This window comes from Danio aesculapii, chromosome 18 (genome assembly GCF_903798145.1).
Source record: "Danio aesculapii chromosome 18, fDanAes4.1, whole genome shotgun sequence".
In the NCBI taxonomy this organism is placed as follows: domain Eukaryota; kingdom Metazoa; phylum Chordata; class Actinopteri; order Cypriniformes; family Danionidae; genus Danio; species Danio aesculapii.
The window spans coordinates 6,972,299-6,978,298 of NC_079452.1; the positions used below are offsets into that span (position 1 = coordinate 6,972,299).

The following is a 6,000-nucleotide window of genomic DNA, read 5'->3' on the forward strand; positions in this document are numbered from 1 at the left end:
GAGGAGACACAGCCAGGTAATGCTAGTGCAGAGCAGCGAGTGGGATGGAGAGCAGCAGGAAAAAAAAGCACGCATTGCAAACTTGGGATTCAACACTGATAAACTGTTTATATTTCAAGTAAACCAAAGTGAGACGTTTATGGTTTGACAAACAACTGAAAGATTCTCTGCTCATACTGTCTGAGACTGACCTAGTTGAAACTAAGGTGATTTTTGCTGTCACTTCAACCAGCAGGATCGACCCGATTTTAAAATGTCTTGTATAATTGTGAGAAAGCATAAAAAAGAGAAAATGAATAACTCAGACAGTGATCTAGGCATGCCAAGCTCCAAAAAACTTATGAATTATATTCCAATGTGAAGAATAAATGACATTTTAATTCTTCTCTACCATAGATTTGTCAAATCTTGTTTGTGCTTCAAACATCCGCTCATTGTGACCAATGATGTGTAACATAATTATATTTGTAAGAAAATCCTATAACGTTTCAAGTACACTTGAAAGTATCACCCCAGTGACAGCCATTTATACCTTAAAAGGTTAAGTTTCTACCTTTTATTCTGCGAGAGTATACTGAGAATTGTGCAGGTAAACCACACTCCCCTGGTTAGAAGAACACATCTAGTTTCCTAGCCACTCCAACAGCTCGGCATTAAAGGTGCCATAGAATCAAACGTACGGATATTTATACACTGTAAAAAACAAATCCGTAAAATTTACTGTAAAAAAGCAGCAGCTGTGGTGTAAAAGTAATTTCTTATTTTTACAGTAAACTACTGTATTTCATTAATTTATAGAGGTAATATGTCTGTATTTTGAATTACCAACATTTACACATCTTTTGTTACACAGATAGACACGTTATCAAAGCCATATGCAGGTGGTAATGAGAAAGCTACATAATGAACCAATGCTCATCACAAACAATTTTTCCCACAAGTAGAAAAGTAGAAAAGTGACACCAGTATGGTAACATGCATAAAATTAAAGTAATGAAATAAACATTGTTTATCAACATTAGATGTAACATAAATCTCTAATGTACATAACTGATAGGGAAACAACTAAACAGATCCACAGTAACATCAACAAAAAGCATAAAAAGTGATGTGCCATGCAGGGAATTCTGGGAAAGTCAATTTACGGTTATTCGCCGTACATATTAAGGAAATATACCATTAACCAGGTTACGTATTTTTACTGTAGCATTTTTACAGTTTTTTACCATTGAAATCACGGCCATTTTTTACAGTGTTGGCATAGCTGAATAAGAGCAGCACATTGAAATTACATACTATCAGCTTCAAACTCCATTCCAACTACATTCTGTACTTATTTTACATGTATATAAGCTTGTATTAAACATACTATATATGGGGGACTTTTATTTGAATATAAAAGAAGCAGACAGACTAAAAAGGAGCATCTTTGTGATACACAGTGTGCACAGCTCATCGTCAGAATGCAAAATTGTGGTATATATGAATTAAAACATTTATTCAGTGCCTGTTTAGGGTCTGTTTAAATGTTTTTTGTTTTTTTTAATGTGCCTATTTTAAATTTTAAAGTCTTTTTGAGAGCTAAAGTGGCAGTGTGCTGATTTTCTTCGGATCTTTTTCTACAAATGTTTGTTTTTGATCGAGCACCTGTCTTTGAGATTTTCTAGATGTGCGCACACTTCTGTTTTTTATTGTGAATTTTGCCCCAAATGTTTGTAATAAGGCAACAGACACTTATGATCTGCTGAGTATGTGTTTAATATACATTTATGCATCATGTCATATCACTCAGCTCTTACTTTGATAATAAACTTTACAAAACTTGCCTGTTCATGCAGAGGTTGATATTAATTCCTGCCTGTGCTTTCATATATATTTAAAGCTTCAAAATAGAACTCGGAATACATATCTGTCTGTTCCTTTTGAGCATAATTATAATTTTATAATTATATTACATTCAAGACACAACTTAGGAGCAAAATAGGCTACTATGGTGGCCTTAAGATAGCTCACTCACTCCTTCTAGCTAAAATAATCCTCTCAAGAGTTGAAAAGATTGCGTGAGCAAGCATGACATGAGCTGCAGAGAGTCAAAGTTCATTTATATTCACGACCATTCAAAATATAGTAAAACTGAGCTTTTTATTATAACTGTGATTATAATTAACCAGTTTGAATTTAACAGAATTAATTGTCCTTTATTATTTATACAATATGGAACAGTATATTTGATATTTTTAATTAAATATATTTATACAATATATAATATAGACTATATGGTGTTTCTTTACATTTGATTATTGAATGTATGTATCTCAATACTGTTGGACTCCATCAAAACCATAAAGTGCTGTTTATTTCATATTTAACTTTGTTCTGTTGTTTCATCTGTATTTTATTTAATTTTAATTTGCATACTTATGGATAATTTGGAATATTTTATGCCGATCATCACAATCAATGCAAAACTATGAATTCTTTCCAAACAATTACTAAAGTCATCTTGAGAAATTATATTGGTATAGTGATTCATCACCACAGAAAAACAAAATATCACAATGTTTTTATACAGTGTTTTTTTTCCAATATTGTGCAGCTGTACTTTTTAAATTACATAAGACACATACAGTACCTACTATGTAGATCAGAGAAAAATTATGATGAATTGAATTTCAACCTTTTAGCTGGGTTCATCAACAAAGATCATCAAAAACCCTTGGACATGAATTTGAAAACCATGTGTATCGCAAAGACATTCCACTGAATTACTAATTGAAGTGGGTTTTTAAACTCTTGCTATAGTGCCATGTGTAACCCCTTTTAAATAAGCTTGTAGACCCAAAGGGTTCTTAATTGCAGTCATTTTATCATGGGTTTCATCATTTCTGGCTTGTGAGTGTGCTGATAACTAGGGTTAACATATGCTGGAATATGATGGAAATGTTGTCTAAAAAGTTGACCTGAGTATCACTGAGGACCAAGTTTTTAAGGGTGTACTCATACTAGGCTATCTGAATTGTGCCCGAAACCGTTTGACTCCCATTTCCCGATTCGTTTGACAATTGTGAGTGCTCCGAATCAGACCCAGGCACAGTTCAGCTGGCCGGCCATGGCCCGGTTGGAATAGGTGTGCCAGAGCGCAGTTCATTTGGGCTTTGACGTGGTATGCTTGCAGTGTGAGTGCAAAGCAACGTTGATTTTTAAGGGACTACATCATTTGGAATTTTTAATCATTCTTACTTTTCAATATACTCAAACAGTCAGTTTATTAAAGATAAATAAAACCTGTTTACATCCGATGCTACATTCAGCTAACCTCCAAATATGTGCAGAACAATGACTTTCATGAACATTTATGAGCATCAAAAGTGGTGGATCTGTTCAACAAAAGATTTGACTTTGTGTTACTGCATATCAAATGACTTAAAATAATACAAAACAATATAACTAAAGCTATCTCTACTGTACAGAGTGAGAGTGCTTTTCTTCTGTTAAACTGAACAGACGCATCATCGAAGCGTGCTCAGGCTCGGAGGGCAAACAAATGCAATGTGAGTGCGGGCCGGGGAGAGAGGGGACAATCATGCCTAGTGTGAGTACACCTTAAATCAGCAGATCACAAGAGGGCACAAAAAATAAATACACAAAATAATACTTGACCCTGCTGTCTGAATTGTACGGATTGTTGGACTTTACCCTGACTAAATTTTTACTTTATGCAGAAAAAAGAAAAATCATTGAGACATTCAGTGAGGCCAAAGACATTTTTCAAAATACCCTGTGTGTTCCACAGAACAAACAAAGTCATACAAGCTGTAAATGACATACTGTAAAAATGAGTAAATGACTGGATGAAGATCTACACTTTACACTGCAATTAATAGGAAAGACTGAAGCCAGGAAATAAAAAAGAAAGAAAAAGCAGGAAGGCAAGAAATGAAAGAGAGGACCCCATTAGCCAGCCCCGTCTGTGCTGCCAGAGTTTCCTTAAAGGATGAAAGGGTGCAGAAAACTACTGGTAGTACAGATGGGGCAAACAACGGAGATGATGAAACCTGCATGCACAAAACTGATGGGATACTGTTCTCAGTGGCTGCACCCATCATGCAGAGCAGGAGCAGAGGCGGAGATGGGGAGGAGGAGGAGGACTAGGGTCTCAGGGCCAATAGGTGGGAGACAAAGTGTGTTACAAAACAAATTGAATCAAAAATAAAACAACCATTTTGAAACTCAGTATGCATGCCACCACATCAGTAAGGCTCGTTTCACACTAGATGTAAAAGCAGAGTGGTCACTTTTATTTAGAGAATTTTTATATTATTTAAAAACCATGAGAACATATGTTAATGCTTTGTATGAGGCCCATGCCCATAATGAATTAGAGCTCCATTCTAATCAAGCATAACAATTCTATACATTATATATGCTTGATTCTAAATAATTATTAACAAAGTTGTAATTCATTATGAGTATGGGATTCATAGAAAGTATTACCAAACTTTTAGTTTTTTGGAAAACAAATTAAGATTTTGGAAAACATTTATTCATCTAAAACTCTGACACTACAAGATAATTATAAAAAGATAGTAGTTGTGATAGGAGTAGTTTACTTACATTCTTCTGAGACGAGAGGATTGCTTTATGACATTCAATTAATTTTCACTTTATTCTCATATACTGATTATGTCTGTTGAGATTGAAACTACTTGACTCCTGTAGATAGTTTTTAATCTCTTCCTGTAGTTTTTGAACTGTCAGTTTTCCATTAAAATACATTCATCTGTGTTCTGAAGATGAACAAAACTCTTATGGGTTTGGGTACATAAGATAAGGGTGAGTAAATTTTGACTAGTTACATTATAGGAGAAGGTTTAAGGTGCAGTATGTAGGACTGATACCTAGTGGTTCAACTAGGTATTGCAATCCACATTCCAAATATTGAAGGTGACCCGGCTCCTATGACTATTGACTCGACTCACTCGCAGGCTGCCAGATTGACAACACAAACAGTAGCAAGCGTGCTTGACGATCGAGCCTCTAAGCTGCTCAACTAATGTTTACGTTTGTAATTATCTGTAGTAATCGGTGAATAAAAACCACCTTTTTTTGGATTTGAATAACTGTGATTCTGCGTCGAATTTCATCCGCTACTGTCATCTGGAAGTCGCATTTTCAGCCATCCCCGCATACACTGAGGCTACCTTCATGACTGAAAAGCACTGTTTTTCATAAAAGCAACACGGGGTGCTGAAATATAATTGAGTAAACTTGCTGTGGGCAGGTTACACAGACCAAAACAGGCATTCTCACACGGAGCATGCATTTTCAAAGGATAATAACTCATTTTAGCATTGTTATATGTTCATTTAGCATACTTCTTAAATATTTACAAGCATATTATGGTATTTTTATGCTTTAGAACAGTTAAAAACTTACATACAGCACCTTTAAGTGGTTTAACATGATATATGGTTGTATTAAATAGTGTGTATTAACAGTATATTACTGCATTCTAGAAACACTGCTAACACAAATACACAATGAGTGTGCTGATTCTGCTCTGCTTCAACTTCTAGTGTGAAACATAGATAAGAAACCCAAATATCTCCAAAAAGGGTTTATCTTCTCTCGTGATTCAAAGCAAGTAAGGACAACAGAACCTCAGAATAAACAAATGGTTAATAAAGACAACAAGATCAGAAACACTCAGGAGTGTAAAATATATATTACATTAACATATAATAAAAGCTTGTTTTTATATCAAAGTTATACTTTAAATAGCAAAATAATGTTTTAAATGTGTGGTGAAGCTAAACATATGAAGAGATGCGAAAGGCATTCAAACTGTGGATCGGTTGTAACATGCAATGGTGGGACAATGCAAGCAAAAACAAGTATTTTTATGTTGCATTTTTAAAAGCTGTTTTATGAACACATCAGACATTGCAAACATGTTTGATTATTCTGTCAGTCTGCATTTTTAAAGTGTCTTGCACCATG

At 34.7% G+C, this 6,000-nt stretch overlaps 1 protein-coding gene across 1 annotated transcript in view; it reads right to left on the reverse strand.

Annotated features, from left to right (window-relative positions):
* si:ch211-220f16.2 (golgin subfamily A member 4) overlaps positions 1–6,000 on the reverse strand; it is a 51,309-nt gene that overhangs the window by 28,671 nt on the left and 16,638 nt on the right. The gene's annotated exons all lie outside the window — the stretch shown is intronic.